The sequence below is a fragment of the Balaenoptera borealis genome (assembly GCF_965194805.1).
Source record: "Balaenoptera borealis genome assembly, chromosome: X".
In the NCBI taxonomy this organism is placed as follows: domain Eukaryota; kingdom Metazoa; phylum Chordata; class Mammalia; order Artiodactyla; family Balaenopteridae; genus Balaenoptera; species Balaenoptera borealis.
In genome coordinates, this window is record NC_138881.1 from 50,696,144 (window position 1) to 50,716,328 (window position 20,185).

Consider the following 20,185-nt stretch of genomic DNA (forward strand, 5'->3'; position numbering starts at 1 on the left):
CACCTTCTGGAATACAAATGAAAGGTTTCTAATAGCCGGTCAATTAAATTGTAAAATCCAAATAAGACATAAAACTTTAGTTAAGGGGGTTACTGCTATCTCAAATGCAAAACTGAAGTACATACCTACAAACTATAAAAATTCAAAGAAATATTGTATCACAAAAAGAAAATGATATTTCTCCAGCAACCAAGCTGAAAGGTCAGAATATTGTGATCAAACTAAAAAAGACTTCAAAATAACTGTTATGTAGAAAATCAACAAGGTCCAAGAAAACTCAGAAAGAAAATTCAATAAACTCAGGAATAAAATTAATGAAGAGAATGAGTTCTTTACCAAAGAGATTGAAATTATTTTTTTAAAAAAAGAGAAATTCTGGAGCTGAATAATTCAATGAATGAGGTAAAAAAAATTCCAATAGAGAGCATCAGGTACAGGGCATACCAGATGGAAGAAAGAATGTGTGACTTGGAGGACAGGAATATAGAAATAATGCATTTAAAAGGGGAGGGAGAACAAAGATTTATTTAAAAGTAAGGAAAACATATGACAGCTATCATCTTTGTTCAGAAAAACAAATATAAGAATAATTGGTGAGGAACTTCAAGATGGCTGAGGAGTAAGACTTGGAGATCACCTTCCTCCTCACAAATACATCAAAAATATATCTAAATGTGGAACAACTCCTACAGAACACAAACTGAATTCTGGCAGAAGACCTCAGACTTCCCAAAAGGCAAGAAAATCCCCATGTACCTGGGCAGGGCAAAAGTAAAAAGAAAAACAGAGACAAAAGAATAGGGACGGGACCTGCAACACTGGGAGGGAGCTGTGAAGGAGGAAAAGTTTCCATACACTAGGAAGCCCCTTCACTGGCGGAGACTGCGGGGATACATTTGCTGTTTCCCTTTGTTATAAAGTGGAAACTAACACAACATTGTAAAGCAATTATACACCAATAAAGATGTTTAAAAAAAATAGGGACGGAACCTGCACCTCTCTCTGGGAGAGAGCAGTGAATGAGAAAATGTTTCCACACACTAGGAAGACCCTTCACTGGCAGAACGGGTGGTGGGCAGGGAGGGGGGAAGCTGTGGACCACAGAGGAGAGCACAGCAATAGGGGTGCAGAGGACAAAGTGGAGAGATTCCTGCACAGAGGATCATTGCTGACCAGCAGTCACCAGCCTGAGAGGCTTGTCTGCTCACCCACTGGGGCGGGTGGAGTTTCGGAACTGAGGCTCGGGTTTCAGAAGTCAGATCCTAGGGAGAGGACTGGGGTTGGCTGTGTGAACACAGCCTGAAGGGGGCTAGTGCCAGGAGGGAGTCCAGGAAAAACTCTGGACCTGCCTAAGAGGTAAGAGACCATTGTTTCAGGGTGCGCGAGCAGAGGGGATTCCTTTCCCATCTGCCCACAGAAGGCAGAGCACTGCCTAAACGAGCTCCAGAGATGGACACGAGCTGCAGCTATCAGCTCCAACCACAGAGACGGGCATGAAATGCTAACAGTGCTGCTGCAGCCACCAAGAATCCTGTGTGCAAGCACAGGTCACTATCCACAATGCCTGGGGGCCTGTGCAATATGCCAGGGTCCCATGATCCAGGGACAAGTTCCCTGGGAGAACACACAGTGTACCTCAGGCGGTTGTAAAGTCATGCCAGCCTCTGCCACAGCAGGCTCACCCGACATTCCAATTATACATACCGTACCCTTCCCTCACCCCAGCCTGAGTGAGCCATGGCCCCCCTAACGACTGCTTTAACCCAGTCCTGTCTGGGTGGGAACAGATGCCTTGGGCGATCTACATGGAGAGGCGGGGCCAAAACCGAAGCTGAACACCAGGAGCTATGCAAAAAAAGAAGAGAAAAAGAAATTTATCTGTGCAGTTTCAGGGGCAGCAGACTAAATCCCCACAGTCAACTTGATGTACCCTGCATCTGTGGAATAACTGAACAGACAAATAATCATCCCAAAATTGAAGTGGTGGAATTTGGGAGCAACTGTAGACTTATGGTTTGCTGTCTATGACTGATTTGTTTCTAATTTTTATGTTTATCTTAGTATAGTTTTTAGTGCTTGTTATCTGGTGGATTTGTTCATTGCTTTTTTGCTCTCTACTTTTTATTATTATTATTTATTTCTTATTTAAAATTTTTTTTTACTCATTGTTTTTCTTTTCCTTTTCTCCATTTTCTTCGGGGCTGTGTGGCTGACAAGGTCTTGGTGCTCTGGCCTGGTGTCAGGCCTGAGACCCTGAGGTAGGAGAGCCAAATTCAGGACATTGGACCAACAGAGACCTCCTGGACCCACAGAATGTCAGTTGGTGAGAGCTCTCCAAGAGATCTCCATATGAACACTAAGACCCAACTCCACCCAATAGCCAGCAAGTTCCAGTGCTGGAAGCCCCATGCCAATGAACTAGCAAGACAGGAACACAATCCCACCCAATAGCAGAGAGGATGTCTAAAAATCATACTATGTTCACAGACACCTCAAAACACACTACCAGAAGTGGTCCTGCCCAACTGGAAGACAAGATCCAGCCTCATCCACCAGATACAGGCACCAGTCCCCTCCACCAGGAAGCCTACACAAGCCACTGAACTAACCTCACCCAATGGGGGCAGACACTGAAAACAACGAAAACTATGTACTTGCAGCCTGTGAAAACGAGACACCAAAAAAAGTAAGTTAAAAAAAAATGAAAAGACAGAGAAATATGCAGCAGATGAAGGAGTAAGGTAAAAACAGACCAGACAAAACAAATGAAGAGTAAATAGGCAGTCTACCTGAAAAGGAATGTACAGTAATGATAGGAAACTTGATCCAAAATCTTGGAAATAGAATGGAGAAAATACAAAAAAATTTAAGAAGGACCTAGAAGAACTAAACAGCAAACAAACAATGATGAACAACACAATAATTAAAAATTATCTAGAAGAAATCAATAGCAGAATAACAGAGGCAGAAGAACGGATAAGGGACCTGGAAGATAAAATAGTGGAAATAAATACCGCAGAGCAGAGTAAAGAAAAAAGAATGAAAAGAATTGAGGACAGTCACAGAGAACTCTGGAATAATATTAAATGCACCAACATTCGAATTATAGGGATCCCAGAAGAAGAAGAGAAAAATAAAGGGACAGAAAATATTTGAAGAGATTGTAATTGAAAACTTCCCAAACATGGGAAAGGAAATAGTCAACCAGGTCCAGAAAGTTCAAAGAGTCCCATACAGGATATATCCAAGGAGAAAGACACCAAACCACATATTAATCAAGCTATCAAAAATTAAATACAAAGAAAAAATCTTAAAAGCAACAAGGGAAAAGCAACAAATAACATACAAGGGAATGTCCATAAGGTTAACAGCTGATCTTTCAGCAGAAACTCTGCAAGCCAGAAGGGAGTAGCAGGACATATTTAAAGTGATGAAAGGGAAAAACCTACAACCAAAATTACTCTACCCAGCAAGGATCTCATTCAGATTCAAGAGAGAAATTAAAAATTTTACAGACAAGAAAAAGTTAAGAGAATTCAGCAAAACCAAACCAGCTTTACATAAAATGCTAAAGGAACATCTCTAGGCAGGGACAGAAGGGAAGGAAAAGACCTACAAAACCAAACCTAACACAATTAAGAAAATGGTAATAGGAATATACATATTAATAAATACCTTAAATGTAAATGGAGTAAACACTCCAATAAAAACATAGACAGGGTGAATGGATGCAAAAAGAAGAACCATATATATGCTATCCACACGAGACCCACTTCAAACCTAGGGGCATATACAGACTGAAATTGAGAGGATGGAAAAAGATATTCCACGCAAATGGAAATCAAAAGAAAGCTGGAGTAGCAATTCTCATATCAGACAAAATAGACTTTAAAATAAAGACTATTAAAAGAGACAAAGAAGGACACTACCTAATGATCAAGGGATCAATACAAGAAGAAGATATAACAATGGTAAATATTTATACACACAATATAGGAGCACCAAAATATATAAGCACATGCTAAAAGCCATGAAAGGGGAGATTGACATTAACACAAACATAATAGGGGTCTTTAACATGCCACTTTCACCAATGGACAGATCATCCAAAATGAAAATAAATAAGGAAACACAATATTTAAATGATACATTAAACAAGATGGACTTCATTGATACTTATAGGACATTCCATCCAAAAACAACAGAATACACAATCTTCTCAAGTGCTCATGGAACATTCTCCAGGATAGATCATATCTTGGGTAACAAATCAAGCCTTGGTAAATTTACGAAAATTGAAATTGTTATCAAGTATCTTTTCCGACCACAACGCTATGACACTAGATATCAATTACAGGAAAAAATCTGTAAAAAATACAAACAGTGGAGGCTAAACAATACACTAGTTAATAACCAAGAGATCACTGAAGAAATCAAAGAGGAAATCAAAAAATACCTAGAAACAAATGACAACGAAAACACGATGACCCAAAACCTATGGGATGCACCAAAAGCCGTTCTAAGAGGGAAGTTTACAGCAATACAAACCTACCTCAAGAAACAAGAAACATCTCAAACGACTTAACCTTACACCTAAAGCAATTAGAGAAAGAAGAACAAAAAAAAAAAAACCAAAATCAGCAGAAGGAAAGAAATCATAAAGATCAGATCAGAAATAAATGAAAAAGAAATGAAGGAAACTACAGCAAAGATCAATAAAACTAAAATCTCCTTCTTTGAGAAGATAAACAAAATTGATAAACCATTATCCAGACTCATCGGAAAAAGAGGCAGAGGACTCAAATCAATAAAATTAGAAATGAAACAGAAGTTACAACAGACACCACAGAAATGCAAAGCATCCTAAGAGACTACTAAATTTTATGTTGTTGTGGTAAGAACATTTAACTTGAGACACACCCTCTTAAGAAAGTTTAAGTGTACAATACAGTATTACTAACTATAGGCACAATGTTGTACAGAAATCTCTAGACGTTATTCGTCTTGTGTAACTGAAATTTTATACCCATTGAAAGTTAATTACCCATTTACTTGTCTATGCAGACACTGGAAACCACAATCCTACTCTGTCTCTATTTGACTATTTTAGATAACTGACATAATTAGAATCATCCAGTATTTGTCCTTATGTGACTCGCTTATTTCACTTAGCATGATGACTTCCAGATTCATACAAGTTTTCACATATGGCAAGATTTTATTCTCTTTTAAGGGTGGATAATATTCCATTTTATATATACACTATGTTTTCTTCATCTGTTCTTCTTTCAATGCACATTTAGTTTGTTTCCATATGTTGGATACTGTGAATATGTGAAAAATCCTGCAATGAACATGGTTATGATCCTAATTTCAATTCTTTGGGGTATAAATTTTTTTTCTTATAATAATAATTTTAAAGTGTTTGCCACACTAAGTGGTGTGAGGTAATAGTTAAGTGTGGTTTTGATTTTAATTTCTTTGATGATTAGCGTCCTGCATCTCTTCATATACCTGTTGGCCATTTGTAAGTTTCCTTTGGAGAAATATCTATTCAAGTACTTTGACCATTTGTTAATCAGGGTTTTTGTTTGTTTGTTTGTTTTGTGTTTTTTTGGCTATTGAGTTGTAGATATTCCTTATATATTTGGGATATTAATAATTGTAAGATATATGGTTTGCAAATACTTTCTCCCAATTCATTGGTTGCCTGTTTATCTCTGTTTATAGTTTCTCTTGCAGTGCAGAATTTTTTAAGTTGAAGTAATTCTACTTCTCTCTTTTTTATTTAATTGCCTGTGCTTCTAGTGTCATATGCAAAATTAATGCCTACACTGATGTCATGAAATATTTTCCCTTTATTTTCTTCTGGGATTTTTCTAGTTTCAGGACATGCTTATGTTTAAGTCTTTAAAGCATTTCTAGCTGACTTTTGTGTAATTGTGTAAAATAATATTCTAATTGTATTCTTAAGCATGCATGTAGATATCCACTTTTCCTAGCAACATTTATTGAAGAGACTGTCTTTCCCCATTGTGTATTCTTGGCACCTATGTCAAAAACAGATAACTTTATATGTGTGAGTGTTTCTGAGCTTTCTACCTGTTCCATTTTTCTGTATGGCTGTTATTATTCCAGTAATATACTGTTTTAATTACTATAGCTTTGTAATATATTTTGAAATCAGAAGTGTGATGTCTCCAGCTTTTTTGTTCTTTTTCAAAGTTGCTTTGGCTATTTAGGATCTTTTGTGATTCCAAATAAATACCAAAATTGTTTTCTATATTACTGTGAAAAGTGCCTTTGGAATTTTGATAGTTATTGCTTTGCATCTGTAAATTGCTTTTGGTATTACAGACATTTTAACAATATTAAGTATTCTGATCAAGGAATACGAAGTACCTTTCAATGTTTCTGTGTCTCCTTTAATTTATTTAATCAATGTGTTGTAGTTTTAGTGTACAAGTCTTTTATCTACTTAGTGAAGTTTATTCCTAAATATTTGTTTTAATTTTTAAAAAAATTTTATTGGAATGTACTTGGTTTACAATGTTGTGTTAGTTTCAGGTGTACAATAAAGCAAATCAGTTTTATATATAAAGCTATTCTTTTTTTCTCAAATGCTCCTTTAGTTCTTTATATATTTTTTCAGTTTTTATTGGAGTATTATTGCTTTACAATGGTGTGTTGGTTTCTGCTTTATAACAAAGTGAATCAGTTATACATATACATATATCCCCATATCTCTTCCCTCTTCTATCTCCCTCCCTCCCACCCTCCTTATCCCACACTTCTAGCTTGTCACAAAGCACTAAGCTGATCTCCCTGTGCTATGCGACTGCTTCCCACTAGCTATCTATTTCACACTTGGTAGTGTATATATGTCCATATATACACTACCACTCTCTCACTTTATATCAGCTTACCCTTCCCCCTCCCTGTGTCCTCCAGTCCATTCCCTAGTAGGTCTGCATTTTTATTGCCATCTTGCCCCTAGGTTCTTCATGACCTTTTCTTTTTCTTTTTTAGATTACATAAATATGGGTTAGCATACAGTATTTGTTTTTCTATTTCTGACTTACGTCACTATGTATGACAGACTCTAGGTCCATCCACCTCACTACAAATAACTCAATTTCTTTTCTTTATATGGCTGAGTAATATCCCATTGTATATACGTGCCACATCTTCTTTATCCATTGATCTGTCGATGGACACTTAGGTTGCTTCCATGTCCTGGCTATTGTAAATAGAGCTGCAATGAACATTGTGATACATGACTCTTTTTGATTTGTGGCTTTCTCAGGGTATATGCCCAGTAGTGGGATTGATGGGTCGTATGGTAGTTCTATTTTTAGATCTTTAAGGAACCTCCATACTGTTCTCCATAGTGGCTGTATCAATTTACATTCCCACCAACTGTGTATGAGGGCTCCCTTTTCTCCACACCATCTCCAGCATTTATTGTTTGTAGATATTCTGATGATGGCCATTCTGACTGGTGTGAGATGATATTGCATTGGAGTTTTCATTTGCATATCTCTAATGATTAATGATGTTGAGCATTTTTCATGTGTTTGTTGGCAATCTGTACATCTTCTTTGGAGAAATGTCTATCTAGGTCTTCTGCCCAGTTTTGGATTGGGTTGTTTTCTTTTTTTTTTTTTTTTGATATTCAGCTGCATGAGCTGCTTGTAAATTTTGGAGATTAATCCTTGGTCAGTTGCTTCATTTGCAAATATTTTCTCCCATTCTGAGGGTTGACTTTTGGTCTTGTTTATGATTTCCTTTGCTGTGCAAAAGCTTTTAAGTTTCATTAGGTCCCATTTGTTTATCATTGTTTTTCTTTCCATTTCTCTAGGAGGTGGGTCAAAAACGATTTTGCTGTGATTTATTTCATGGAGTGTTCTGCCTAGGTTTTCCTCTAAATGTTTGATAGTGTGTGGCCTTACATTTAGGTCTTTAATCCATTTTGAGTTTATTTTTGTGTGTGGTGTTAGGGAGTGTTCTAATTTCATTCTTTTACATGTAGCTGTCCAGTTTTCCGAGCACCACTTATTGAAGAGGCTGTCTTTTCTCCACTGTATATTCTTGCCTCCTTCATCAAAGATAAGGTGACCATATGTGCGTGGGTTTATCTCTGGGCTTTCTATCCTGTTCCTTTGATCTATATTTCTGTTTTTGTGCCAGTACCATACTGTCTTGATTACTGTAGCTTTGTAGTATAGTCTGAAGTCTGGGAGCCTGATTCCTCTAGCTCTCCTTTTCTTTCTCAAGATTCCTTTGGCTATTCAGGGTCTTTTGTGTTTCCATCAAAATTGTCAAATTATTTGTTCTAGTTCTTTGAAAAATGCCAGTGGTAGCTTGATAGGTATTGCATTGAATCGGTAGATTGCTTTGGGTAGTATAGTCATTTTCACAAAGTTGATTCTTCCAATCCAAGAACATGGTATATCTCTCCATCTGTTTCTTTCGTCTTTAATTTCTTTCATCAGTGTCTTATAATTTTCTGCATTCAGGTCTTTTCTCTCTTTAGGTAGGTTTATTCCTAGATATTTCATTCTTTTTGTTGCAATGGTAAATGGGAGTTTTTTCTTAATTTCACTTTCAGATTTTCCATCATTAGTGTATAGGAATGCAAGAGATTTCTGGGCATCAATTTTGTATCCTGCTACTTTACCAAATTCACTGATTACCTCTAGTAGTTTTCTGGTAGCATCTTTAGGATTCTCTATGTATAGTTTCATGTCATCTGCAAACAGTGACAGCTTTACTTCTTCTTTTCCAATTTGGATTTCTTTGTCTTCTCTGATTGCTGTGGCTAAAACTTCCAAAATGTTGTTGAATAATAGTAGTCAGAGTGGGAAACCTTTTCTTGTTCCTGTTCGTAGTGGAAATGATGTCAGTTTTCACCATGGAGGATGATGTTGTCTGTGGGTTTGTAATATGGCCTTTATTATGTTGGGGAAAGTTCCCTCTATGCCTACTTTCTGGAGGGTTTTTATCAGAAATGGGTGTTGAATTTTGTTGAAAGCTTTCTCTGCATCTATTGAGATGATCATATGGTTTTTCTCCTTCATTGTGTTATTATGGTGTATCACATTGATTGATTTGCCTATATTGAAGAATCCTTGCATTCCTGGGATAAAAACCATTTTATCATGGTGTATTATCCTTTTAATGTGCTGTTGGATTCTGTTTGCTAGTATTTTGTTGAGGATTTTTGCATCTATATTCATCAGTGATAGTGACCTGTACTTTCCTTGTTTTTGTACATCTTTGTCTGGTTTTGGTATCAGGGTGATGGTGGCCTCATAGTAAGTTTGGGAGTGTTCCTCCCTCTGCTATATTTTGGAAGACTTTGAGAAGGATATGTGTTAGCTCTTCTCTAAATGTGTGATATAATTCCTCTGTGAAGCCATCTGGTCCTGAGCTTTTGTTTGTTGGAAGATTTTTAATCACAGTTTCAATTTCAGTGCTTGTGATTGGTCTGATCAGTTTTTCTCTTTCTTCCTGGTTCAGTCTCAGAAGGTGGTGCATTTCTAAGAATTTGTCCAGGTTGTTCATTTTATTGGCATAGAGTTGCTTGTAGTAATCTCTCATGATCCTTTGTATTTCTGCAGTGTCAGTTGTTACTTCCCCTTTTTCATTTCTAATTCTACCGATTTGAGTGTTCTCCCTTTTTTTCTTGATGAGTCTGACTAATGGTATATCACTTTGTTTATCTTCCCAAAGAAGAAGCCTTAAGTTTTATTGATCTTTGCTATTGTTTCCTTCATTTCTTTTTCATTTATTTCTGATCTGATCTTTATGATTTCTTTCCTTCTCCTAACTTTGGGGTTTATTTGTTCTTCTTTCTCTAATTGCTTTAGGGGTAAGGTTAGGTTGTTTATTTGAGATGTGTCTTGTTTCTTGAGGATGCATTGTATTGCTATAAACTTCCCTCTTAGAACTGCTTTTGCTGCATCCCATAGGTTTTGGGTCATCGTATTTTCATAGTCATTTGTTTCTAGGTATTTTTTGATTTCCTCTTTGATTTCTTCAGTGATCTCTTGGTTATTAAGTACTGTATTGTTTCGCCTCCATGTGCTTGCATTTTTTACAGATTTTTCCTGTAATTGATATCTAGTCTCATAGTGTTGTGGTCAGAAAAGATACTTGATATGATTTCACTTTTCTTAAATTTACCAAGGCTTGACTGGTGACCCAAGATATGATCTATCCTGGAAATTGTTCCATGAGCACTTGAGAAGGATGTGTATCCTGTTGTTTTGGATGGAATGTACTGTAAATATCACTTAAGTCCCTGTTGTTTAATGTATCATTTAAAGCTTGTGTTTCCTTATTTATTTTCCTTTTGGATGATCTGTCAATTGGTGAAAGTGGGGTTTTAAAATCCCCTACTATGATTTTGCTAGTGACGATTTCCCATTTTATGGCTGTTAGTACTTGCCTTATGTATTGCAGTCGCCTATGTTGGGTGTATAAATATTTACAATTGTTATATCTTCTTCTTGGATTGATCACTTGACCATTATCTAGTGTCCTTCTTTGTCTCTTGTAATAGTCTTTGTTTTAAAGTCTATTTTTTCTGATATGAGAATTGCTACTTCAGTTTTCTTTTGATTTCCATTTGCATGGGATATCTTTTTCCATCCCCTCACTTTCAGTCTTATGTGTCCCTAGGTCTGAAGTGGGTCTCTTGTACACAGCATATATACGGGTCTTGTTTTTGTATCCATTCAGCCAGTCTATGTCTTTTGGTTGGAGCATTTAATCCTTTGACATTTAAGGTAATTATGGATATGTATGTTCCTATTACCATTTTCTTAATTGTTTTGGGTTTGTTATTGTATGTCTTTTACTTCTCTTCTGTTTCCTGCCAGAGAAGTTCCTTTAGCATTTGTTGTAGAGCTGGTTTGGTGGTGCTGAATTCTCTCAGCTTTTGCTTGTCTGTAAATGTTTTAATTTCTCCATCAAATCTGAATGAGATCCTTGCTGGGTAGAGTACTCTTGGTTGTAGGTTTTTCTCCATCATCACTTTAATTATGTCCTGCCACTCCTTTCTGGCTTGCAGTGTTTCTGCTGAAAGACCAACTGTTAACCTTATGGGAATTCCCTTGTATGTTATTTGTTGTTTTTCCATTCCTGCTTTTATTGTTTTTTCTTTGTATTTAATTTTTGATAGTTTGATTAATATGTGTCTTCTCGTGTTTCTCCTTGGATTTATCCTGTATGGGACTCTCTATGCTTCCTGGACTTGATTAACTATTTCCTTTCCCATATTATGGAAGTTTTCAACTATAATCTCTTCAAATTTTTTCTCAGTCCCTTTCTTTTTCTCTTCTTCTTCTGGGACCCCTATAATTTGAATGTTGGTGCATTTAATGTTGTCCCAGAAGTCTCTGAGACTGTCCTCAATTCTTTTCATTCTTTTTTCTTTATTCTGCTGTGCAGTCGTTATTTCCATTATTTTATCTTCCAGTTCACTTATTCGTTCTTCTACCTCAGTTATTCTGTTATTGGTCCCTTCTATAGAATTTTTAATTTCATTTATTTTGTTTTTCATGATTGTTTGTTTGCTCTTTAGTTCTTCTAGGTCCTTGTTAAACGTTTCTTGTATTTTCTCCATTCTATTTCCAAGATTTTGTGTCATCTTTACTATCATTATTGTGAATTCTTTTTCAGGTAGACTGACTACTTCCTCTTCATTTGTTAGATCTGGTGTGTTTTTACCTTGCTCCTTCATCTACTCTGTGTTTCTCTGTCTTCTCATTTTGCTTAACTTACTGTGTTTGACATCTCCTTTTCACAGGCTGCAGGTTCGTAGTTCCTGTTGTTTTTGGTGTCTACCCCCAGTGGCAAAGGTTGGTTCAGTGTGTTGTGTAGGCTTCCTGGTGGATGGGACTAGTGCCTGTGTTCTGGTGGATGAGGCTCCATCTTGTCTTTCTGGTGGGCAGGTCCAAGTCTGGTGATGTGTTTTGGATTGTCTGTGACCTTATGATTTTAGGCAGCCTCTCTGCTAATGGGTGGGGTTTTGTTCCTGTCTTGCTTATTGTTTGGCATAGCGTGTCCTGCACTGTAGCTTCCTGGTCGTTGAGCGGGCCTGGGTCTTGGTGTTGAGATGGAGATCTCTGGGAGATTCTGGCCATTTGATATTACGTGGAGCTGGGAGGTCTCTGGTGGACCAATGTCCTGAACTTGGCTCTCCCACCTCAGGGACACAGCCCTGACATCTGGCTGGAGCACCAAGAGACTGTCATCCACACGGCTCTGCATAAAAGGGAGAAAAAAACAAATAAAGGAAGATAAAGATAAAATAAAATAAAACAAAAATTTTAAAAAGTTATTAAAATAAAAAACAAAAAAAAATTATGAAAAAAATTTTTTTAAGTTATTAAAAAGAAAGAAAGAAAAAAGAGAACAACCAAACCAAAAAAGAAATCCACCAATGATAACAAGCACTGAAAAGTATACTAAAAAAAAAAAAAAAGGAAAAAATATGGACAGACAGAACCCAGGACAAATGGTAAAAGCAAATCTATACAGACAAAATCACACACAGAAGCATAAGAAGCATATGCATACACACTCACAAAAAGAGAAAAGGGGATAAATATATATATATATATATATCTTTGCTCCCAAAGTCCACCTCCTCAATTTGGGATGACTCGTTGTCTATTCATGTATTCCACAGATGCAGGGTACATTAAATTGTCTGTGGAGATTTAATCCACTGCTCCTGCGGCTGCTGTGAGAGATTTCCCTTTTTTTTCTTTGTTTTCACAGCTCCTGGTATTCAGCTTTGTATTTGGCCCTTCCTCTGCGTGTAGGTCGCCTGAGGGCGTCTGTTCTTTGGTCAGACAGGACGGGGTTAAAGGAACAGCTGATTCGGGGGCTCTGGCTCACTCAGGCCAGGGGGAGAGAGAGGTACGGAGTGTGTGGTGAGCCTGAGGTGGCAGAGGTCGGCGTGACGTTGCTCCAGCCTGAGACGCACAGTGTGTTCTCCTGAGGAAGTTGTCCCTGGGTCACAGGACCCTGGCAGTGGCAGGCTGTGCAGGCTCTTCTGCTTACACACAGGCTTCTTGGTGACTGCAGCAGCAGCCTTAGCATCTGTGGGGTCTGCCCTGATAGCCGTGGCTCACGCCTATCTCTGGAGCTCCTTTAAACAGTGCTCTTAATCGTCTCTCCTTGCTCACCAGGAAACAAATAGGCAAGAAAAAGTCTCTTGCCTCTTCGGCAGTTCCAGAGCTTTTGCCAGACACCCTCCCAGCTAGCCATGGCACACTAGCCCCCTTGAGTTTGTGTTCATGCAGCCAACCCCAGTCCTCTCCCTGGGATCCGACCTGCGAAGCCCGAGCCTCAGCTCCCAGCCCCCACCTGTCCCGGCGGGTGAGCAGACAAGCCTCTCGGTCTGGTGAGTGTTGGTCGGCACTGATCCTCTGTGCGGGAATCTCTCCACTTTGCCCTCTGCACCCCTTGCTGCATTCTCCTCCGTGGCTCCGGAGCTTCCCCCCTCTGCCACCTGCAGTCTCCACCAGCAAAGGGGCTTCCTAGTGTGTGGAAACCTTTCCTCCTTCACAGCTCCCTCCCACTGGTGCAGGTCCCATCCCTATTCTTTTGTCTCTGTGTTTTCTTTTTTCTTTTACCCTACCAGGGTATGTGGGGAGTTTCTTGCTTTTTGGGACATCTGAGTTCTTCTGCCAGCGTTCAGTAGGTGTCCTGTAAGAGTTGTTCCACATGTAGATTTATTTCTGATGTATTTGTGGGGAGGAAGGTGATTTCCACACCTTACTCTTCTGCCATTTTGAAACTGCTCTGCACCACTCTTTTCTTTTTAAGATTCTTTTCCCATATAGGAAATTACAGAGTATATAGTTCCCTGAGCTATACAGTAGGTTCTTATTAATTATCTATTTTATATATACTAGTGTGTATGTCACTCTCAATCTCCCAGTTTACCCCTCCCCCCTTCTCCTCTTGTAACCATAATTTTGTTCTCTACATCCATGACTCTAGTTCTGTTTTGTAAATAAGTTCATTTGTACCCTTTTTTTCAGATTCCACATATAAGTGGTATCATGTGATATTTGTCTTTCTGTGTCTGACTTACATCTCTCAGTATGACAGTCTCTAGGTACATCCATGTTGCTGCAAATAGCATTATTTTGTTCTTTATTATGGCTGAGTAATATTCCGTTGTATATATGTACGACATCTTTATCCATTTCTCTGTTGTTGGACATTTAGGTTGATTCCAGGTCCTGGCTTTTGGAAATAGTGTTGCAGTGAAGATTGGGATTCCTATATCATTTTGAATTACGGTTTTCTCCAGGTATATGCCTAGGTCTGGGATTGCTGGTCACTTGGTAGTTTTATTTTTAGTTTTTATAAGAACCTCCATACTGTTGTCCATAGTGGCTGCACCAATTTACATTCCCACCAACAGTGTAGGAGGCTTCCCTTTTCTCCACACCCTCTCCAGCATTTTATTATTTGTTTACTTTTTGATGATGGCCATTCTAACTGGTGTGAGGTGACACCTCACTGTTGTTTTGATTTACATCTCTCTAATAATTAGTGATGTTGAGCATCTTTTCTTGTGCTTTTTGGCCAGTTGTATGTCATCTTCATAGAAATGTCTATATAGACCTTCCACGCATTTTTTGATTGGGCTATTTGTTTTTTTGATATTGAGCTTCATATGCTGTGTATATTTTGGAGATTAACCCCTTGTCTGTTACTTCATTTTCAAATATTTTCTCCCATTATGTTGGTTGTCTTTTTGTTTTGTTTATGGTTTCCTTTTCTGTGCAAAAGCTTTTAAGTTTAGTTAGGTCCCATTTGTTTAATTTTGTTTTAATTTTCATCACTGTAAGAAATTGATCAATAAAGATATTCCTGTGATTTTTGCAAGAGTGTGTTCTGCTTATGTTTTCCTCTAAGAGTTTTATCATGTCTACTCTTACTTTTAGTCTTTGATCCATTTTGAGTTTATTTTTATATATGGTGTTAGAGATGGTTCTAATTTCATTTTTTTACATGTAGCTGTCCAGTTTTACCAGCACTACTTATTGAAGTGACTTTCATTCCTCCATTGTATATTCTTGCCTCCTTTGTTATAGATTAATTGACCAAAAGTGCATGAGTTTATTTTTTGTTTTCCTATCCTTTTCCATTGATTTATATTTCTGTTTTTGTGCCATTATCATACATTTTTAATAGCTGTAGCTTTGTAGCATAGTTTGAAGTCAGGGAGTATGATTTCTCCAGTTCCATTTTTCTTTCTCAGGATTTGTTTGGGTATTTGGGATGTTTCATGTTTCCATGTAAATTGAAATTTTTTTGTTCTAATTCTGTGAAAAATGTGATTGGTAATTTGAAAGGGATTACACTGAATCTGTAGATTGCTTTGGGCAGTGTAGTTATTTTTTCAATATTGATTCTTCCAATCCAAGAACATGGTATATACTTCCATCTGTTTCTGTTATCTCCGATTTCTTTCTTCAGTGTCTTATAGTTTTCAGAGTAGAGGTCTTTTGCCTCCTTAGGTAGGTTTATTCCTCTGTATTTTACTATTCTTGATGTAATGGTAAATGGGATTGTTTCCTTAATTCTTGTTTTTGATCTTTTTTGTTAGTGCATAGGTATGCAAGAGATTTCTGTGTATTAATTTTGTATCCTGCAACTTTACCAAATTCATTGATGACCTCTAGTAGTTTTCTGGCTGCATATTTACAATTTTCTATGTAAAGTATGTTACCTGCAAACAGTGACAATTTTACTTCTTTTTCAGTTTGGATTTCTTTTATTCTTTTTCCTGTCTGATTGTGATGGCTAAGACTTCCAAAACTTTGTTGAATAAATGTGGTGAGAGTGCATATACTTGTCTTGTTCCTGATTTTAGATGAAATGCTTTCAGGTTTTCACTGTTGAGAATGATGTTTGCTATGTGTTTGTTGTATATGACCTTTATTATTTTAAGGTAGTTTCCCTCTATGCCCAAATTCTGGAGAGATTTTTTCATAAATGGCTGTTGAATTTCATCAAAAGCCTTTTTTGCAATATTGAGATGATCATATGGTTTTTATTCTTCAATTCGTTAATGTGATATATCACATTGATTGATTTGCATATATTGCAGAATCCTTGCATCCCTGGGATAAATCCCACTTGATCAGGGCTTACGATCCTTTCAATGTGTTGTTGGATTCTGTGTGCTAGTATTTTGTTGAAGATTTTTGCATCTATGTTCATCAGTTATCTTGGCCTGTAATTTTCATTTTGTTTGATATCTTTGTCTGATTTTGGTATCAGTGTGATGGTAGCTTTGTAGAATGAGTTTGGAAGTATTTCTTTCTCTGCAATTTTTTGGAAGAGTTTGAGAATGATAGGTGTTAGTTCTTCTCTACATGTTTGGTAGAATTTGCCTTTGAAGCAATCTGGTCCTGGACTTTTGTTTGTTGCAAGATTTTTAATCACAGTTTCAATTTCATTACTTGTGATTGGTCTGTTCATGTTTTCTGTTTCTTCTTGGTTCAGTCTTGGAAGGTTTCACCTTTCTACGAATTTGTCCATTTCTTCCAGGTTTTCCATCTTATTGTCATGGAGTTACTTTAGTAGTCTCTTATGATCCTTTGTATTTCTTCCATGTCAGTTGTAACTTCTCCTTTTTCATCTCTAATATTATTGATTTCAATCCTGTCCCATTTTTTCTTGATGAGTCTGGTTAAAGGTTTATCAATTTTGTTTGGCTTTTCAAAGAACCAGCCTTTAGTTTCAGTGATCTTTGCTATTGTTTTCTTGGTCTCTATTTCATTTGTTTCTGCTCTGATCTTTATGAGTTCTTTCCTTCTAGTAACTTTGGGCTTTGTTTTTCTTTCTCTAATGGCTTTAGGTGTAAAATTATGTTGTTTATTTGAGATTTTTCTTGTTTCTTGAGGTGAGATTATATTGTTATAAACTTCCCTCTTAGAACTACTTTTGCTGCATCCCATAGATTTTGTATTGCTGTGTTTTCATTGGCATTTGTTTCTACGTATTTTTTTATTTCCTCTTTGATATCTTCAGGGATCCATTTTTTATTTAGTAGCATATTGTTTGGCCTCTATGTTTTTGTGTTTTTTATAGTTTTTTTTCCAGTAATTGATTTCTAATTTCATAACATTGTGGTTGGAAAAGATGCTTGATATTATTTCAATTTTCTTAAATTTACCAAGGCATGATTTGTAACCAAAGTTGTGATCTATCCTGGAGAATGTTCTGTGTGCACTTGAGAAGAAAGTGTATTCTGCTGCTTTCAGATGGAATGTTTTATAAACTTCTATTAAGTCTATTTGTTCTAATGTGTCATTTAAGACTTCTGTTGTCTTATTAATTTTCAGTCTGGATGATCTGTCCATTGGTGTAAATGGGGTGTTAAAGTCCCCTAATATTATTGTGTTACTCTTTATTTCCCCCTTTATGGCTGTTAGCATTTTCCTTATGTATTGATGTGCCCATATGTTGGGTTCATAAATATTTACAATTGTTATACCTTTTTCTTGGATTGATCCTTTGATCATTATGTAGTGTCCTTCCTTGTCTCTTGTAACAGTCTTTATTTTAAAGTCTATTTTGTCTGATATGAGTATTGCTACTCCAGCTTTCTTTTGATTTCTGTTTGCAAGGAATGTCTTTATTCATACCTTCACTTTCAGTCTGTATGTGTCCCTAGGTCTGAAATGGGTCTCTTGTAGACAGCATATATATGGGTGCTGTTTTTTGATCCATTCAACCAGTCTGTGTCTTTTGGTTGGACCATGTAATCCATTTACATTTAAGGTAATTATTGATATGTATATTCCTATTGTCATTTTCTTAATTGTTTGGTGTTTGATTTTGTAGGGTTTATTTTCCCCCTTCCTCTTTTGTTCTCTTCTCTTATGTTTCTTGCCTAGAGAAGCTCCTTTAGCATTTGTTGTAAAGGTGGTGTGGTGGTGCTCAATTTGCTTAGTTTTTGCTTGTATGTAAAACTTTTGATTTCTCTTTCAAATCTGAATGAGAGCCTTGCTGGGTAGTCTATTCTTGGTTGTAACTTTTCCCCTTTCATCGCTTTAAATATACCCTGCCGCTGCCTTCTGGCCTGCAGAGTTGCTGCTGAAAAGTCAGTTGATAACCTTATGGGGATTCTTTTGTGTGTTATTTGTTTCTTTTCTGGTGTTGTTTATAATATTTTTTCTTTGTGTTTAATTTTTCTTAGTTTCCTTAACCTGTGTCTCAGTGTGTTCCTCCTTCAGTTTATCTTGTATGGGACCCTCCGTGTTTCCTGGAATTGGGTGACTATTTCCTTTCCCATGTTAGGCAAGTTTTTGTCTATAATCTCTTTAAATATTTTCTCAGGCCCTTTCTCTTTTACTTCTTCTTTTGGGACCCTTATAATTCGAATGTTGGTGCATTTAATGTGGCCCCAATTGTCTCTAGACTGTCCTCATTTATTTTTATTATTTTTTCTTTATTCTTTTCTGAGACAGAAGTTTCCAACCTTCTGTTTTTCAGCTCACTTATCCATTCTTCTGCCTCACTTATTCTGCTATGGATTCCTTCTAGTGCGTTTTTCATTTCAGTTATTGTGTTGTTCATCTCTGTTTGCTTGTTCTTTACTTCTTCTAGGTCTTTGTTAAACTTTCTTGTATCTTCTTGATCCATGCCTCCATTCTTTTTCTCCAATCTTGGATCATCTTTACTATCATTACTCTGAAATATTTTTCAGATAGATTGCTTATCTTTTCTTCATTTAGTAATTCTTTTTTACTTTTGTCTTGCTCCTTCATCTGCAACATATTTCTTTGTCATCTCATTTTGTCAGATTTACTGTGTTTATGGCCTCCTTTCCACAGGCTGCAAGATCGTAGTTCCTCTTGCTTCTGGTGTCTGCCCCCTGGTGGGTTAGGTTGGTCCAGAAGCTTGTGCCATTATCCCCTTGATAGGGGGTTTGATTGGTGTTGTTGTGATCAGAGCCTACCCTAGTTATTGACTGGGACCTCCCCTTTGCTCTGTGGTTGTCTCTGCCCTGTCAGGGGCAGAATCTGCTCCCTAGTTGTTGGAGTAGAGTTCCCCAGATCTGCTTGTTCACTGTGATTCTGATCTGTCATGTGAGGTAGGTGGGATTGGAGCACTCCCACTGGGAGAGAAGCCACTGGGTATTCCTTCTCTGGAGCTGTTCACCTGTGAATGTGCTGTGTTATGTCCCCTTTCATCCTTTGTGTGGGCTCACAAAGTATACTGTTGTTGGCACTGCTCTTGGTCCTGCCTTAAGTGTGGGTATGCAGGCAATTGGCCTTGTTGACTCTCCTGCATTGTTTTCACCCAGCCACTGTTGCAGGTACACTGAGCTCAGGTCCCAGGATTGCAGTAGTTGTGCAGTATTTGTGCACCTGTGGAAGCTATGGAGGCAGTTTGAACTCTGTTCTTGCCCAACACCCACATGTACGTGCCCACAGAGCCCACAACTACTAAAGCCAGACCGTACCTCATGCAAGAGCACTTTTTGTCCTTTTGGATGTTTCACAGGCACTGAATTTAGGAAGCTTTCAGCAGAAGTGTAACTCCACAGTTCACACAGCTGTGAGGAGAGATTCCAGCTCTTCTTCCTGAGTCACACAGCCCCTGGTGTTCAGCTGTGATTTCAGCCCCTCCTCTTGGTGGATTTCCTACTGGGGATAGGTATCTGTGCCTTCACAGGACCGCGGGGAAGGTTGCAGTACCCATTGTTGGATTTCCTAGTAGGAAAGGTTTCCTTGCACTCCTGGGACAGCAGTGTGGGTCCCGGCAACTACTGGTAGACTTCCTAGTAGCAAGAGATTTCCTCACACTCCCAGGACAGCAGCAGCAGGTCCTGGCACCTGTTGACACATTTCCTATTGGAGTGAGTTGTCCACACCCTTCCAGGACAGCAGGGCAGGTCCTGGAACCCACTGGCAGATTTCCTAGTAGAGGGAGATTTCTTACACTCCTGGGGCAGCAGGGACTGGTCTTGGCACCCGCTGACTGATTTCCTAGTGGTGAGAGTTATCTGCATCATCCTGTGACATTGTGGGTAGGTCTGGAGCCTGCTGGTGGAAATCCTAGTGGCTTGATCTGTCCTTCCTCTTATGGGTCAGTGAAGGCAAGTCCTGTGGCCCACTGGTGGAATTCCAAGTGG

General features: G+C 37.9%; 1 long non-coding RNA gene across 1 annotated transcript in view; it reads right to left on the reverse strand.

The window, feature by feature from the left end:
- Nucleotides 1-904: 904 nt before the first annotated feature.
- Nucleotides 905-20,185, reverse strand: part of LOC309620429 — a 29,528-nt gene continuing 10,247 nt past the window's right edge. The window contains exon 3 of the long non-coding RNA XR_014239546.1: nucleotides 905-12,273. This is a non-coding gene — a long non-coding RNA (uncharacterized lncRNA). The remainder of the gene's footprint in view (nucleotides 12,274-20,185) is intronic.